Source organism: Periplaneta americana, chromosome 13, assembly GCF_040183065.1.
Source record: "Periplaneta americana isolate PAMFEO1 chromosome 13, P.americana_PAMFEO1_priV1, whole genome shotgun sequence".
Taxonomy (NCBI): domain Eukaryota; kingdom Metazoa; phylum Arthropoda; class Insecta; order Blattodea; family Blattidae; genus Periplaneta; species Periplaneta americana.
Window position 1 is genome coordinate 130471499 of NC_091129.1, and position 16892 is coordinate 130488390.

The 16892-nt window shown below is 36.7% G+C and overlaps 1 long non-coding RNA gene across 1 annotated transcript; it reads left to right on the top strand.

The window, feature by feature from the left end:
• Window positions 1-1958: 1958 nt before the first annotated feature.
• Window positions 1959-11245, top strand: LOC138712441 (uncharacterized). The gene is made up of 2 exons (XR_011335712.1): window positions 1959-3981; window positions 10902-11245. It is a non-coding gene; the product is annotated as an uncharacterized lncRNA (long non-coding RNA).
• Window positions 11246-16892: the final 5647 nt, after the last annotated feature.

Sequence of the window (16892 nt, forward strand, 5' to 3'; positions counted from 1 at the left end):
AGATAGTTGCTAACTACTAGGATCGCTAATATTGCCTCATTACAGACAATGCGAAATAGTACCGGCATAGTCAATTGTTTCTAGCACCCTCAAAACTCAAGCTTCGTGACTGAATATACTAGACTGTGGTTCGGTCGTCATTGTTATCTACGTTCTCCAATTGGTGTTTTCCTCCGTGTCTTCGCATACCCCCTCTACTATCTGCGGTAGTACTGGAGATCAGCGCTGGAGAGCTAACTCGTAACCTCCGATTCTTGCGTGTAGTTCCTTCACATCGCTTGGCTGAGCAACACTACTGGCGCCCATCTGTTCGCTATCAGGTACGTACCGGTACTTCATTTTGTAGTTACTGTTGTACACATCGCTAGTGCACGATCTTTCGTTTGCTGTTTTTAACCCCAGATGTAGTGTGTTGTGTAGTCAACACTGCACGGAATATTTTAAGTCAACTCTGAGATTAATGGCCAGTTTCTCCAAGAAATGTTTAGTTTGGCTTAATTAGTCTTAAATTAACAGCTTGTTTATTTTTAACGTTTTGTTAATGTATTTTCCATTTCTTCAACATAATTTTGTTTAGAACAACCAACACTTAACTGTAACAGTCGTTAACACTATTTTAACCACTCAATAGCAGTTGGTAATGATTTTGCACGTGTAAGGAAATTTTTATTGACTGATATTATTCTTTAAATCCCAATTGTAAAGTAAGTCATGAAACATGTATAAAGTCATGACCTGGTACAGTAGGCCATGATCGATAAAAAAAGACGAATGAAAGTTGTAGGTGACTACTATTGAATAATATTATTACAAAGTAAGGTTATAGTATACTAATGCTAATACTGTATATGACTTCTCAAAGAAGCGGTTATTGTTGAAATCTTTTTAATATAATACTCACTGTGTATTTTGAAACACTATATACATTGGCTATAATTAATTGAAAAGAGCCAGTAACATAGAATCAAGAGTAAATAGTAGATGCTGAATTGAAGTTGTCTATTTCTGTTTGTAGGATATTCATGTCTGGTTTAAATTTCTTGTAAAATTTTGCGGCCTACTCGTTTTGAAAATCTGTATTGTCACAAATTGAATATCATGCATGGTATGTAAACCATCATTCCTAGTTACTTTACCATTTTGAGATCCCACATTTTCTAAATATTCATTATAATTGCATAGTATCAAAATAAGCAGCCAGTATGATAATCAGTATACTTTTGAAGATTATCTTCCCTACATTAGTTTTTCAAAGTGTCTTTTAAATGTTACCAGTCATTCACGAAACACTCCTTAAAGAGACATAAATAATTATTACTTTCACAGCTTCTGTTTGAACAGCTGTGGTGTCATCTGCCATATTTAACTATCTGTCAAATGATTTAACTGCCTAAAATCCTATATTTTAAGGTAACAAACACTTAACAATCTGTTAAGCCAAACTAGTGTTGAAGACCTGAAAAAACTATATTTAACAAACTGTTTAGAGTTTAAGAATCGTTAAATGTTCTAACAGTACTTGGGGAAATCGGCCATTAATCTTCTAAATCAGCGTAAGTTCCAGTGTTTAGTTGAAATATGTTGAAACTAATCAAGTTGTGTAGTGAAGAAAGACTGGACTGCCTGGAATCAACTTTTACCGCTATACTGGAGAATTAGCACGGTCACTTTGAACCGTGCCGTTACGTTTACCACCAAATTTAAGTAAATACACAATGTCACCAACATAAGAACATGACGTTGGTGTGTGGCGTAGTTGGCGGGAGAAATTTTTTCTCTCTGTCTACCTCCTTCGTTCTGAACATTATTGAGAGATAGCACCACTGTTAGCGACAATGTGTATTTGCGTAAATATTGCGAGTAAATTATGACGAGTGCCTTAGATGAGAGGCTCGGGACAGAAACAGTTTTGCTGTAGCGCATGCGCGGACCTCTCATGCAGTGGGAGCGTGATCCTTACTTGAATTTATTTTTGCGTGTACTTGCAGATTAAATGATTGAGATCCCTTCTTGCTCCGGTTACAGGCCTTGCATTTACGAAGGTTATGTTATGTTAGGTTAGCTTAGGTTAGGTTAGCTTAGGTTAGGTTAGATTAGCTTTGGTTAGGTTAGCTTAGTTTTGGTTAGGTTAGCTTAGCTTTGGTTAGGTTAGGTTAGCTTTGGTTAGGTTAGCTTGATTTGATTCGTCCATGTAGTAGTTAAAATTATATAATATGACAGTTTTTGATTCGTAATATTGTTAAAAAATAATAGGCCTATAATGAAAGCGGTGAATAATTTCATGGTCCTTAAATTTTTTTTTCGTAAAAGGCTAGGTATTTTTCTATAGGCCAGAAATAAAACAGCAACGCCTTCATAATTACGTACTTTACGCTTTGGCGAACATTAACTGGAAATTTACTTTCCGTCATTTTAATTGTATTCCGTGAAACACACCTTTTTTCCTGTTAATTTCCTTGTGATAACCTAGTTTATTATCTTATTACATCTTCATTTTCTTTTAATGCATTCAAAAAACCGCCGTTGTACTACATAAAACCTTGAACTTGACTAATGGAGTGAATTATTTAAGAATATAGTCGCAAATTTGACTACCACCATTTCGATTATATTTTGTTTGATACGGCTCGGTACGGCCCGGTGACTAGTGGCCAGCGAGTAGAGTCGACTATCGATATTGGTCTGCCGTGCGTATTATCCAGTTGTTCCACTTTTACAATATTATAGGTTAAAAAAAATCAAATAATGTTGCAAACAGAGTTTCACTGGCTTAATGATTTCGATAAATCGAGACTCGTCTGTCGGTATTTAATTGAAATAATTAATCCATTTTGAAGACTTTTATCATCTAGTCCTTTACACTTACCATAACGTCATTAGTAGCCAATATACAAGATCATGTCCACACCTGTGGAGTAACGGTTAGCTCGTCTGGCCGCGAAACCAGGTGGCCTGGGTTCGATTCCCGGTCGGGGCAAGTTACCTGGTTAAGGTTTTCTCCGGGGTTTTTCCTCAACCCAATAAGAGCAAATGCTGGGTAACTTTCGGTGCTGGACCCCGGACTCATTTCACCGTCAGTATCACCATCTCATACAGACGCTAAATAACCTAAGATGTTGATAAAGCGTCGTAAAATAACCTACTAAAATATAAAAAAATACATGATCACGAAATTGGAAATAGTAAACAAATTAATATTTCATACTGTAACTGGATTAATTTTGCTGAGTATTAGGGACAGATATTGGGCATGTGAGATGGAGCAATGAACCTCCGGGTTCCTTGAAAGCCATTTGTAACTGACAAGTACTGTAGACTAAAGCTATTGTTACGGACATGAAATTATATAATAAACTTCCTAGTTAATATTGTAAGTTCCCAATCAAAACTTTTTAAAAAGTATGTTCTAATTGGCTATTAAAAATTCTTTTTCTCTGTTGGTGAGTCCTACATAAATTCGTTTGAAATCGTTGTTGGTCAACTGTTCCAAGACAGGTTTGTACCTCATAAGTGACACCAATAAGGCGTCAGTCATAAGGCAACAAATCCAGTAGATATTGGGGTAGGGTGGCCAGTTCCTTTCTCCCTTCATTGCATACATCGCTGACTAGTTGCATAGTACGCTAATCAGACTTCAGATGTATACAAACAATTGTTCTTCCTCTGACAAATGAGGGGCTCACAACTAGAGTGGACCAAGCCCACCAGTGATCAGTTTGTGGATTAATACAATCTCAGATAAAGAAAACAGATTTATTCATTGGCATAACAAACAAAGTCCATAACTCATTTGTTACTCCACAGAGGGCAGCGTTTCCTATGGAAGGTGAAGGTTGCTAATTGTGAGCCAGGAACTTTACGACTCAATATCTCAGAAATATTCCGGATGAACTTAGTCCACTCTGGTTGTGAACCCCTCAAATATCAAGTAAGATATGCTGCCTGGTAATAGATGTACACATCAGCCAGCCAGAATCTGAGGTAACGCATGGAATTGTTCTTTAATAAATAAATTCGTTCACATTTTGTTGTTAGAATTGTTTTAATTAATTTTTCTAGTTTCAATATATTTCGTGTTTCATATGACGAACACGAATTGTTTCAATAAATGAATGTATTTACATTTAGTTACTGTTAATATATCGCGTGTGAACAGATTAAATTAATTTTGTTTCAATTATATTTATATTCGTGTTTTTCAAATCTATGTGACAAAGCCTATTACTTGCACGTCTAATGGTATAATAAAGGGATTTGAATATTAACCTTCTCCTGTGAGACGTTTATGCTGTCAGGACCCGAAAAAGTATCGCATTTATTTCTACATAATAAAATAATAGTAAATACTAATATTATTATTATTATTATTATTATTACTATTATTTTATTTATCTAATTAACGCATTGTAGTAATTTGATCGATGCAATTATATCTCCCAGCAAATATTCTAATGTTTTAGACTAAGTTTGTACCTTCAGCATTGGTTCTTAAAGACCAGCAAAATTTGCTCTGATTTTATTCCTGCCACTTGTCTCTACATATTCTAAAAAAATAGCCACTTCACGCAAAACGGCCGATCTGGTAAGGTAGGAATGACACGTTGAACCATATTAGGAAAAAACAGAAATAATGCATACAGAAAATAGGAAGAAAAACAGGTTAAAGGATTTTTAGCAAAGATAATAATGACTAGAAGACATGTGTTTGAACCCAGATAGCTGAGGCATGTTAGGATCAAACATGATGAATTGACATATAGTGAGAAACAATATCATGCGAAATAGTAAGTTCAGGTTAAGGAGACAGGTCGGGGACAAGGAAAATTGCTGACAGTGCACGTTAGGAAAAACATGCTGGCTTGGCATATAGTGAGAAACAATATCATGTGAAGTAGTAAATTCAGGTTATGGAGATAGGTCGGGGACAAGGAAACTTGCTGAGAGTGCACGTTAGGAAAAACATGCTGGCTTGGCATATAGTGAGAAACAATATCATGTGAAGTAGTAAATTCAGGTTATGGAGATAGGTCGGGGACAAGGAAACTTGCTGAGAGTGCACGTTAGGAAAAACATGTTAACTTGGAATATAGTGAGAAACAATATCATGTGAAGTACTAAATTCAGGTTATGGAGATAGGTCGGGGACAAGGAAACTTGCTGAGAGTGCACGTTAGGAAAAACATGTTAACTTGGCATATATTGAGAAACAATATCATGTGAAGTACTAAATTCAGGTTATGGAGATAGGTCGGGGACAAGGAAACTTGCTGAGAGTGCACGTTAGGAAAAACATGTTAACTTGGCATATGGTGAGAAACAATATCATGTGAAGTACTAAATTCAGGTTATGGAGATAGGTCGGGGACAAGGAAACTTGCTGAGAGTGCACGTTAGGAAAAACATGCTGGCTTGGCATATAGTGAGAAACAATATCATGTGAAGTAGTAAATTCAGGTTAAGGAGATAGGTCGGGGGACAAGGAAACTTGCTGAGAGTGCACGTTAGGAAAAACATGCTGGCTTGGCATATAGTGAGAAACAATATCATGTGAAGTACTAAATTCAGGTTAAGGAGATAGGTCGGGGGACAAGGAAACTTGCTGAGAGTGCACGTTAGGAAAAACATGCTGGCTTGGCATATAGTGAGAAACAATATCATGTGAAGTACTAAATTCAGGTTATGGGGATAGGTCGGGGAAAAGGAAACTTGCTGAGTGGGCATGTTAGGAAAAACATGTTAACTTGGCATATAGTGAGAAACAATATCATGTGAAGTACTAAATTCAGGTTATGGAGATAGATCGGGGACAAGGAAACTTGCTGAGAGTGCACGTTAGGAAAAACATGTTAACTTGGCATATAGTGAGAAACAATATCATGTGAAGTACTAAATTCAGGTTATGGAGATAGGTCGGGGACAAGGAAACTTGCTGAGAGTGCACGTTAGGAAAAACATGTTAACTTAGCATATACTGAGAAACAATATCATGTGAAGTACAAAATTCAGGTTAAGGAGACAGGTCGGGGGACAAGGAAACTTGCTGAGAGTGCACATTAGGAAAAACATGTTAACTTGGCATATAGTGAGAAACAATATCATGTGAAGTACTAAATTCAGGTTAAGGAGATAGGTCGGGGGACAAGGAAACTTGCTGAGAGTGCACGTTAGGAAAAACATGTTAACTTGGCATATAGTGAGAAACAATATCATGTGAAGTACTAAATTCAGGTTAAGGAGATAGGTCGGGAGACAAGGAAACTTGCTGAGAGTGCACGTTAGGAAAAACATGTTAACTTGGCATACAGTGAGAAACAATATCATGTGAAGTACTAAATTCAGGTTATGGAGACAGGTCGGGGGACAAGGAAACTTGCTGAGAGTGCACGTTAGGAAAAACACGTTAACTTGGCATATAGTGAGAAACAATATCATGTTAAGTACTAAATTCAGGTTATGGAGATAGGTCGGGGACAAGGAAACTTGCTGAGAGTGCACGTTAGGAAAAACATGTTGACTTGACATATAGTGAGAAACAATATCATGTGAAGTAGTGTATTCAGATTAAGAAGATGGGTCGGGGGACAAGGAAACTTGCTGAGTGGGCACGTTTGGAAGAACATTTTGACTTCGCATATAGTGAGAAACAATATCATGTGAGGTAGTAATTTCATGTTAAGGAGACAGGTCGGGGGACAAGGAAACTTGCTGAGTGGACACGTTTGGAAAAACATTTTGACTTCGCATATAGTGAGAGACAATATCATGTGAAGTAGTAAATTCAGGTTAAGGAGATATGTTGGGGACAAGGAAACTTGCTGAGTGGGCACGTTAGGAAAAACATGTTGACTTGGCATATAGTGAGAGACAATATCTTATGAAGTAGTAAATTCAGGTTAAGGAGATAGGTCGGGGGACAAGGAAACTTGCTGAGTGGGCACGTTTGGAAAAACATGTTGACTTGGCTTATAGTGAGAAACAATATCATGTGAAGTAATAAATTCAGATTAAGGAGATAGGTCCGGGGACAAGGAAACTTGCTGAGTGGGCATGTTAGGAAAAACATGTTGACTTGGCATATAGTGAGAGAGACAATATCATGTGAAGTAGTGTATTCAGATGAAGGAGATAGGTCGGGGGACAAGAAACTTGGTAAGTGCGCACGTTAGGAAAAACATGCTGACTTGGCATATAGTGAGAAACAATATCATGTGAAGTAGTGTACTCAGGTTATGGAGATAGGTCGGGGGACATTGAAACTTGCTGAGTGGGTACGTTAGGAAAAGCATGCTGGCTTGGCATCTAGTGAGAAACAATATCATGTGAAGTAGTGTACTTAGGTTATGGAGATAGGTCGGGGGACAAGGAAACTTGCTAATTTGGCACGTTGGGAAAAACATGTTGACTTGGCATATAGTGAGAAACAATATCATGTGAAGTAGTAAATTCAGGTTAAGGAGATAGGTCGGGGGACAAGAAACTTGGTGAGTGGGCACGTTAGGAAAAACATGCTGGCTTGGCATATAGTGAGAAACAATATCATGTGTAGTAGTGTATTCATGTTATGGAGATAGGTCGGGGTACATGGAAACTTGCTGACTGGGCACGAGAGGAAAAACATGCTGGCTTTACATATAGTGAGAAACAATATCATGTGAAGTAGTAAATTCAGGTTAAGGAGATGGGTCGGGACGAGGAAACTTGCTGAGTGGGCACGTTAGGAAAAAACATGCTGGCTTGGTATATAGTGAGAAACAATATAATGTGAAGTAGTAAAGTCAGGTTAAGGAGATGGGTCGGGGGACAATGAAACTTGCTGAATGGGCACGTTAGGAAAAACATGCTGACTTGGCATATAGCGAGAGACAATATCATGTGAAGTAGTAAATTCAGGTTAAGGAAATGGGTCGGGGACGAGGAAACTTGCTGAGTGGGCACGTTAGGAAAAACATGCTGGCTTTGCATATAGTGAGAAACAATATCATGAGAAGTAGTAAATTCAGGTTAAGGAGATGGGTCGGGAGACAAGGAAACTTGCTGAGCGGGCATGTTAGGAAAAACATGTTGACTTGGCATATAGTGAGAGACAATATCATATGAAGTAGTAAATTCAGGTTAAGGAGATATGTCGGGGGACAAGGAAGCTTGCTGATTGGTCACGTTAGGAAGAACATGTTGACTTGGCATATAGTGAGAAACAATATCATGTGAAGTAGTAAATTCAGTTTAAGGAGATATGTCGGGGGACAAGGAAATTTGCTGAGTCGGCACGTTAGGAAAAACATGCTGACTTGGCATATATTGACAGACAATATCATGTGAAGTAGTAAATTCAGGTTAAGGAGATAGGTCGGGGAACAAGGAAACTTGCTGAGTGGGCACGTTAGGAAAAACATGCTGACTTGGCATATAGTGAGAGACAATATCATGTGAAGTAGTATATTCAGATTAAGGATATATGTCGGGGGACGAGGAAACTTGCTGAGTGGGCACGATATGAAAAACATACTGACTTGGCATATACTGTAGTGAGAAACAATATCATGTGAAGTAGTAAATTCAGGTTAAGGAGATAGGTCGGGGGACAAGGAAACTTGCTGAGTGGGCACGTTGTGAGTAACAATATCATGTGAAGTAGTAAATTCACGTTAAGGAGATTGGTCGGGGGCAAGGAAACTTGCTGAGTGGGCACGTTAGGAAAAACATGTTGACTTGGCATATAGTGAGACACAATATGTGTAGTTGTAAATTCAGGTTAAGGAGATATGTCGGGCGACAAGGAAACTTCAGTGGGCACTTTGCTAGAAACAGGCTGACTTGGCATATAGGAGAATCTGTGTTACCTTTCGACACAACTCTTGTACTTCACGACTTCAGTTATACATACTTGGAACAAGAAATTAGTGGAACTTCAACACTTGAATGGTTAAGAGACAATAATCTCAAATAAAATGCAAATAAATCAACATTTATGAATTTCAATTAACTGAGACATGATTCTACATAAGTTTTACTTAACAGCACCATAGTATAAGAAGTTTAAAAGACAATATTTCTAGGTATGTTGGTTTATTCGGTCCTGACATGTTAAGGCCACTTTCAGTTCGTAACTGGAAATTTATCAATTATGGTGTAGTATGCATTTCGAGTCTTCTTGAAAAATACTATCACCCGTTGATCTAGTTATGACGGTTTTTTTTGTCTATGTACATTCAGTTATATCTTATTGAATGATATTCTGGAGATCATCAAAATCTTCATATACTTAAACTACAAAAGTGGAATCAAAGTTATGAAACTATTATCCATACGTACAGAAAGTAAAGGACTTTCCAAAGAACTTAAAATTTTATCGGTACCCTCGGTTTACATTCTATAAACAGTATGCTTTACTTACAAATGGCTTTTATGGAACCCGGAAGTTCATTGCCGCCCTCGCATAAGCCCGTCGTCGGTTACTATCCTGAGGAAGATTAATCCAGTCGCTACCATGTTATTCCTTCTCCCTCAAATTCATATTAATATTGTCCTTCCATCTATGTCTCGGCCTCCCGAAAGGTATTTTCTCTTCCTATTATCCAACTAACACTTTATATGCATTTCTGGATTCACCCGCACGTCCTACATGCCCTGCCCTTCTCAAACGCCTAGATTTAATGTTCCTTAATTGTTAGGTGACGAATACAATGCGTGCAGTTCTGCGTTGTGTAAGTTTCTTCATTCTCCTGTAGCGTCCGGCCGCTAAACCAGGTGGCCCGGGTTCGAATCCCGGTCGGGGCAAGTTACCTGGTTGACGTTTTTTCCGGGGGTTTCCCTCAACCCAATAGGAGCAAATGCTGGGTAACTTTCGGTGCTGGACCCCGGACTTATTTCACCGTCATTATCACCTTCATTTCATTCAGACGCTAAATAACCTAGATGTTGATAGAGTCGTAAAATAACAAAATAAAATAAATAAATAAATAAATAAATAAATTCTCCTTTAACTTCATGTCTTAGCCCCAAATATTTTCCTAAGCATGTTATTCTCTAACACCATTAACCTCTGTTCCTCTCTCAAAGTGAGGGTCCAAGTTGCACAACTATACAGAACAACCCTTAATATAATTGTTTTTATAAATTCTAACTTTCAACTTTTTGACAGCATGCTGGATGACAAAAGCTTCTCAACCGGATAAGTTGTGTTATTTTACGACGCTGTATCAACATCTAGGTTATTTAGCGTCTGAATGAAATGAAGGTGATAATGCCTTTGAAATGAGTCCGGGGTCCAGCACCGAAAGTTACCCAGCATTTGCTCGTATTGGTTTGAGGGAAAACTCCGGAAAAAACCTCAACCAGGTAACTTGCCCCGACCGGGATTCGAACCCGGGCCACCTAGTTTCGCGGCCAGACGCGCTGACCGTTACTCCACAGGTGTGGACTCAACCGGATAATAACGGGCATTTTCCATATTTATTATGCGTTTAGTTCCCTCTCTATTGTCATTGATATTTGTTATGTTACTCCAAGGTACTTGAAGTTTTCCACTTTTTCGAAGGATAAATTTCCAATTTTTATATTTCCATTTCATACTAACAAACAGTGTGATTTATTCATAAAAATAGTAATTCCTTTAAAACACTCGGAATATCACGAACACTACAATAGGACATCTAATAGGCCTATACATTTGAATTATCACAGACTTATTAAGTCTTAATAATTCTATACATACAGGCAGTCATTTAGTCGTATATAATAAACTTCCCTCCACATGTTAAGGCTCATCACATGATATGTTTAAGAGATCTTTAAAAAATGTATTACATGTCAATGTGCACAAATTGTTATTTAAATATACAATTTAATAATTTATTCTTGTGTGTACTGCCCTTTTGTTCTCTTGTTTCATGTACCTGGAGACCCTACTGGAAGAGGAGTGTCATCGAGCCTCAGAAGAAGGAAAACTAATTGCCTGCTGGTATGTGATTGCTGAATAATTAGTACATCTCTTAAAAGAAGCTACTCGTCTATCTACAAGCAACTATTTTAGTGTTGTGCATTTCTGACTGTGTAAATAATACTTTATTTGCTGAGTAACTTGTACATTATATTCTAAGTCATTAGTGTTCTATTTAATAAGCAAGTGACGTGTTACGGTAGTTTAAAATGATTCTAAATCATTGTATCATTGTTAGATCAATCTGCACAGACGATGCCATGAATAATTGTATTCCAACGGCTAATAAAATAATATCTAAACTAATTTTTGGTTGTTATATTTTCTACCTTGTGCAAATTCTTTGGTCGGCAGGAAAAGGCACACAAGTGAAAAAAATTAATTTTTCAAGAGACTTTCTTTTTAACTTATTCTTAACTGAATATAAGTACTCTATAATAATGAAATTCCAGTACTTACTTACTTACTGCCTTTTAAGGAACCCGGAGGTTCATTGCTGCCCTCACATAAGCCCGCCATTGCTCCCTATCCTGAGCAAGATTAATCCAGTCTCTACCATCATATCCCACCTCCCTCAAATCCATTTTTATATTATCTTCCCATCTACGTCTCGGCCTCCCCAAAGGTATTTTCCCCTCTGGCCTCCCAACTAAGAATCTATATGCATTTCTGGATTCTCCCATACGTGCTACATGCCCTGCCCATCTCAAACGTCTGGATTTAATGTTCGTAATTATGTCAGGTGAAGGATACAATGCGTGCAGCTCTGCATTGTGTAACTTTCTCCATTCTCCTGTAACTTCATCCCTCTTAGCCCCAAATATTTTCCTAAGAACCTTATACTCAAACTCCCTTAATCTCTGTTCCTCTCTCAAAGTGAGAGTCCAAGTTTCACAGCCATGCAGAACAACCGGTAATATAACTGTTTTATAAATTCTAACTTTCAAATTTTTTGACAGCAGACTAGATGGCAAAAGCTTCTCAACTGAATAATAACAGGCATTTCCCATATTTATTCTGCGTTTAATTTCCTCCCGAGTGTCATTTATATTTGTTACTGTTGCTCCAAGATATTTGAATTTTTCCACCTCTTCGAAGGATAAATCTCCAACTTTTATAGTTCCATTTCGTACAATATTCTGATCACGAGACATAATCATATGCTTAGTCTTTTCGGGATTTACTTCCAACCCTATCCCTTTACTTGCTTCAAGTAGAATTTCCGCGTTTTCCCTAATCGTTTGTGGATTTTCTCCTAACATATTCACGTCAATGAAATTCATGTATGTTGGTTAAAGTAAGACCCTTTTCAATTAAGAATACCAGAAATTTTATTATTTCAAAGTTAGAAAAAAAATGCTAGACTTACGTGATTAGGTACTACATCAGAAAAAGTGACTTTTTTGATTTGTGTGCCTTTTCCCGCCGACCAAAGAATTATTCCATAACTTATTAGGCTATAATGGAGTGCATAACATTTTCTTTCGTATCTAGGTTTAATTATTACCACACAGCTGGGCTGCCTTGCAACTAGAACTACAGGTGGAGTTCAAGTCTTCTGACGTTTCGCGAGAGCCAATAACGTGTAAAGCTGCGGTTTGTTTACGGCGGTCATCGCCGGACGCACATCGCTGGCGATTGTCGCCTGGAGTTGCTAGTAAAAATGAATGCGCACGGTTTCTTAACAGGGAAGATCGCCAACGTAGATCGTTGGACGCGACGCAGATCGCTGGAGGTTGCTTTTGAAGCAAATTCAAGACACACATCGCCGCATACATGTTCAATAATCAATATTTGAGCTATTCCGTCCCAAATCGACCGAAATATAGAGAAAATTGACCTTACAATTTCTAAATACAATAAAACTTTTTTTGTACGTAGAGAACTGTGATACAATGCTTTGTGCAAAGTTTCAGGCATCAGAACTTCATAGTGTTTAAACTAAAAATATTTAAATTTATCGTATTTTAATAAAATTTGCAAATTTAAACTGTTGTAGCTCCGAAACTCTTTCACCCAATGGTCAAAATCATGGTTTATTTTGATGCTCAGAAATTAAAGTTTATATTGACATATAAACAGATTTTCTTACTTTTTATGGAAATGGAGAAATTTAGATTTTTCCTCATTAATACGCCTTTGCCAAGGAAAAAATATTTAAAAAATATAGGCCTATAGTTAGACTTCGCATTGAAAGTACAAATAAACACATGTTTTTTTACTGATGGCACGTTGATAAGAAAGTATTGAAAATATAAAATAAAGAAAATAGATAGTACACGCGTGAACTAACCAGCTGACTGAGGCGGGAGCTAGCCGAGGTAAGAAAGGCCAGGAGACATAAACACGTGATGTTTCGTCTAGTAGCGCATAGCTGGGCTAGCTTTATCACAGGTTTTCATAAACATAGGAGTAAAATGACGCTCGCTTATCTTCAGCTCTCGGCCAGTGCTTGCGGTACTGCCATGTTCAAGTCTAGGCGTGTGAAAATAATCTATTTAATACCCTCGAAACTTATTGCCGTACCACTAACCAAAGAATTTCGAATCCCTCTTAATAATGCAAGGTTTTTTCTCAATATTTTTTTACATTTTTACAAATTGGCAAAGTAAAATCAGATTATCTGTATCTCTGTATACAATAAAAATGATTACTTCTTATCATAACCTACCAAATGTCAGCTTCAAAATGAGCTCTCGTTCAATGTTCTGCAGTAAATGGTTCAAGAGTTCTGAGCGCTGAAAGAGGCTTGTTTTTATAAAAATACGCTAAATTTGTCGCTCAATAATACGAAAATCGTTTGACTTTCGATAGCATATTTTTGAAAATGCACTCTCCGCAGCACCTTGAATAAACAGGGAAAAAAGTAGAGTATAAAAAATGCGAGGTTTTTTACTGATCGACTTCATATGGAATAGCCCATTTAGAGAAGGCCATGTAGAAATATTGAATCGAGTTATGGCGGTAAAACAAATGAGAATGACAGCGATGTATGCTGATAAACACTTCCTGACGATCATCGCCAGAGTTTATAATCGCCGGCGATGATCGCCGTAAACAAACCGTAGCTTAAGTGCAACATTGTCAAACCTTCAGAGCGGGTGATGCGTGCTCCACCTAACTTGTCTGGCGCTAGGGATGGGTGGCCGGTGAAAACAGAATCCGTTCTCAATAACAAAAGAATGTAATGCAGTACCGTTGAAGAGGGTAAAGTCGATCAAAATTTTGCAATTTTTTTTTATGATATTGAGGTTATGCAATGGAGCGAAGTTCCTCAGAAAATAGCATTTTATCGTCATATCCTTCACTTATGAAGGCACGTTACAAGAATTGAATTACAATCTATCAAAAACTGATTTTTTAAACTTGTGATCGAAGTTACCTGCTTAAATATGGTAAAGTCGATCACCATTGAATTTTTAGTTTAAGATCGATTTTAAAATATTGCGGAGTAATGTCGATCACTGTTTATGTTTTTAAAAAACAAATTAAGTGTATTACATATATTTTATTTGTTATAAGGGGTGTAAAAACAATAATAATCTATAATATATATTCCTATAGCATTATATAGCGTATCTTTTTTACTGTGACTTTTACACTCTTACTACGTCATACTAATTTTGACCAATAAAACGGTACGAAAGGACGTATTTCAACCAATCATAGCTGCTTATCGCACAATTTTATCGCGTCCCTAGCATTTGTTTAATTTTATCGCGTCCCTAGCATTTGTTTAATTTTATCACGTCCCTAGCATTTGTTTCTTTGTTTGCCAACATTTGAAACTGCGCTGGTCTGGACGTCAAAAATATATATAAAATTACAAACCACTCCAGTCGATGCACAGCAGTTTCAAATACGACTCGCATTGGCATTCAAGAACAAGAATTAATAAAAATCACTGATCATACCTATGCATCTTCTGAAATCCTATTTACAAATAAATGAAGAGCACCATTCGGAAATCCTGAATAAGTTGAATACACCATGTAGGCCTAAATCAACGAGTTCCACTTCTATTACGCACACGTCCAATATAACATCAATTGAACCACCAACCACATTCAAATTTGAAAATTGTACATTCAATAATTATTCCTTTTAAAATTATTCATGTTTATTTTTTATGTCATCGTCGTTAATTAAAACTTTTCTAACACTTGTGTATATTAGTTAGGTTATGTTATAGGTTTTGCTCTGAGAGGATAAAAAGAACTTCTGCTATATGATATTATGGATAGTCACGTATCAGAGATTGTTTAATATTAAGATTTATTGAATAGTAATCATTGCAGTGTCTGTATAAAGACACTACTGCCATCTAGCATGCATCTAGCGTAATATTTGTAATGTTGAGATGGTACAATAATACATTTGAAGACAGTTGTATTTTCGTAAGTCAATTAATATTTTATTGTATTGGAGTACTTCGTTACTTCTAATCTTTATATACTTTGTTCTAATCGTGTAATAGTCAATTAAATCCCACTCGAGTTTTGATTTTCTCTAGATAAATCAAAACGTCTAGTGAGATTACTGTTGATCATACTATTCGATACAATTAGGCCTACAGGTCTCCACTGTACAAACGTGACTATGATTGGAAACTTATAAAACATAAAAACACATTTTAATACTTTACATGCCAACAAACAAAGATTTAAGAATTCAAAATTTACATTGACATACACACTTCAATTATAATCTAAAATGCAATTCAACATTGCTTAGATGTTATTTGAAATCTTCCCCTCCTCATGTCACTTTAGAAATTACGTTGTTCCCATAGTCAGGTAAAGAAGGGTGTACAAAATATGTTCTTTTGGCAATGCTTCTCTTACGCAAGAAATTCACCATAATTTCGTCTTCCTCTTTCCCCACTATCCCATCAATATAAGCTATACTATGACACTTTTCTGTTTATAAATGTTAGTTGGAGTTATTTCCTGCTGGTCCTATCTGCTTCGAGTAAGTCGATGGCATGATCGACTTAACCCTACAAAGGTACAAGTTCTTTTAAAATAATAAGTTTCAGTACTAACATTTACGAACTGCAAAACTATTATTTCAGGATACAATCTCAACGAAAAGTACTTACGTATACTTCCTGTCTCCTTTCACTGCTGACGATAATTTAGAGTTTGTAAGAATTTGTTTTCATTTAAGAGAAAAGGTTGAAAATAACAATTTTCACGTCAACGGTAATTACACAGTCTTCCCAATGTTGGCACGTGCAGGCTTTTTGTTGTCCCTCTCGCTTACATTTGCAATATCAGGCAATGAAGAATTTTAACAAGTACCTGAGAAAATATATAATTTTCAATAAAAATCGCAAATGATCGATTATACAGTACACCCACTGATTGACTTTACCCACTTCTACGGTAATAAATGATTTATTCATACAATAATAAATAATGCATTAAGAAATCATGCCTTTAAATTGATGCTTGCAGTTCCAATGGTGTGTTTTCAAAGTAATTTAAATTCGTCACTCTTTTAGGTATATTACAGTTTTCTAGGCGAGACAAACCATTTCTTAGCACCCTGTTTTTCCGCTTTTTGCACTTCTCTGCATACACGTGACAGGGTTGTTACATTTATTGAACACACATCGGCAGTTAGTTCTTGACACTTAGAAAAGTTAAGATTTTCACGGTTTTCTTCGGACGAATATTTTCTGAAGAAATTGGAGATATTAAATATATAATTTTCCGAATTTTGCTACTATATCTTTTGAAGAGGTGGAGAAGTTCAAATATCTGGGCGCAACAGTAACAAATATAAATGATACTCGGGAGGAAATTAAACACAGAATAAATATGGGAAATGCCTGTTATTATTCGGTTGAGAAACTTTTATCATCCAGTCAGCTGTCGAAAAATCTGAAAGTTAGAATTTATAAAACAGTTATATTACCAGTTGTTCTGTATGGTTGTGAAACTTGGTC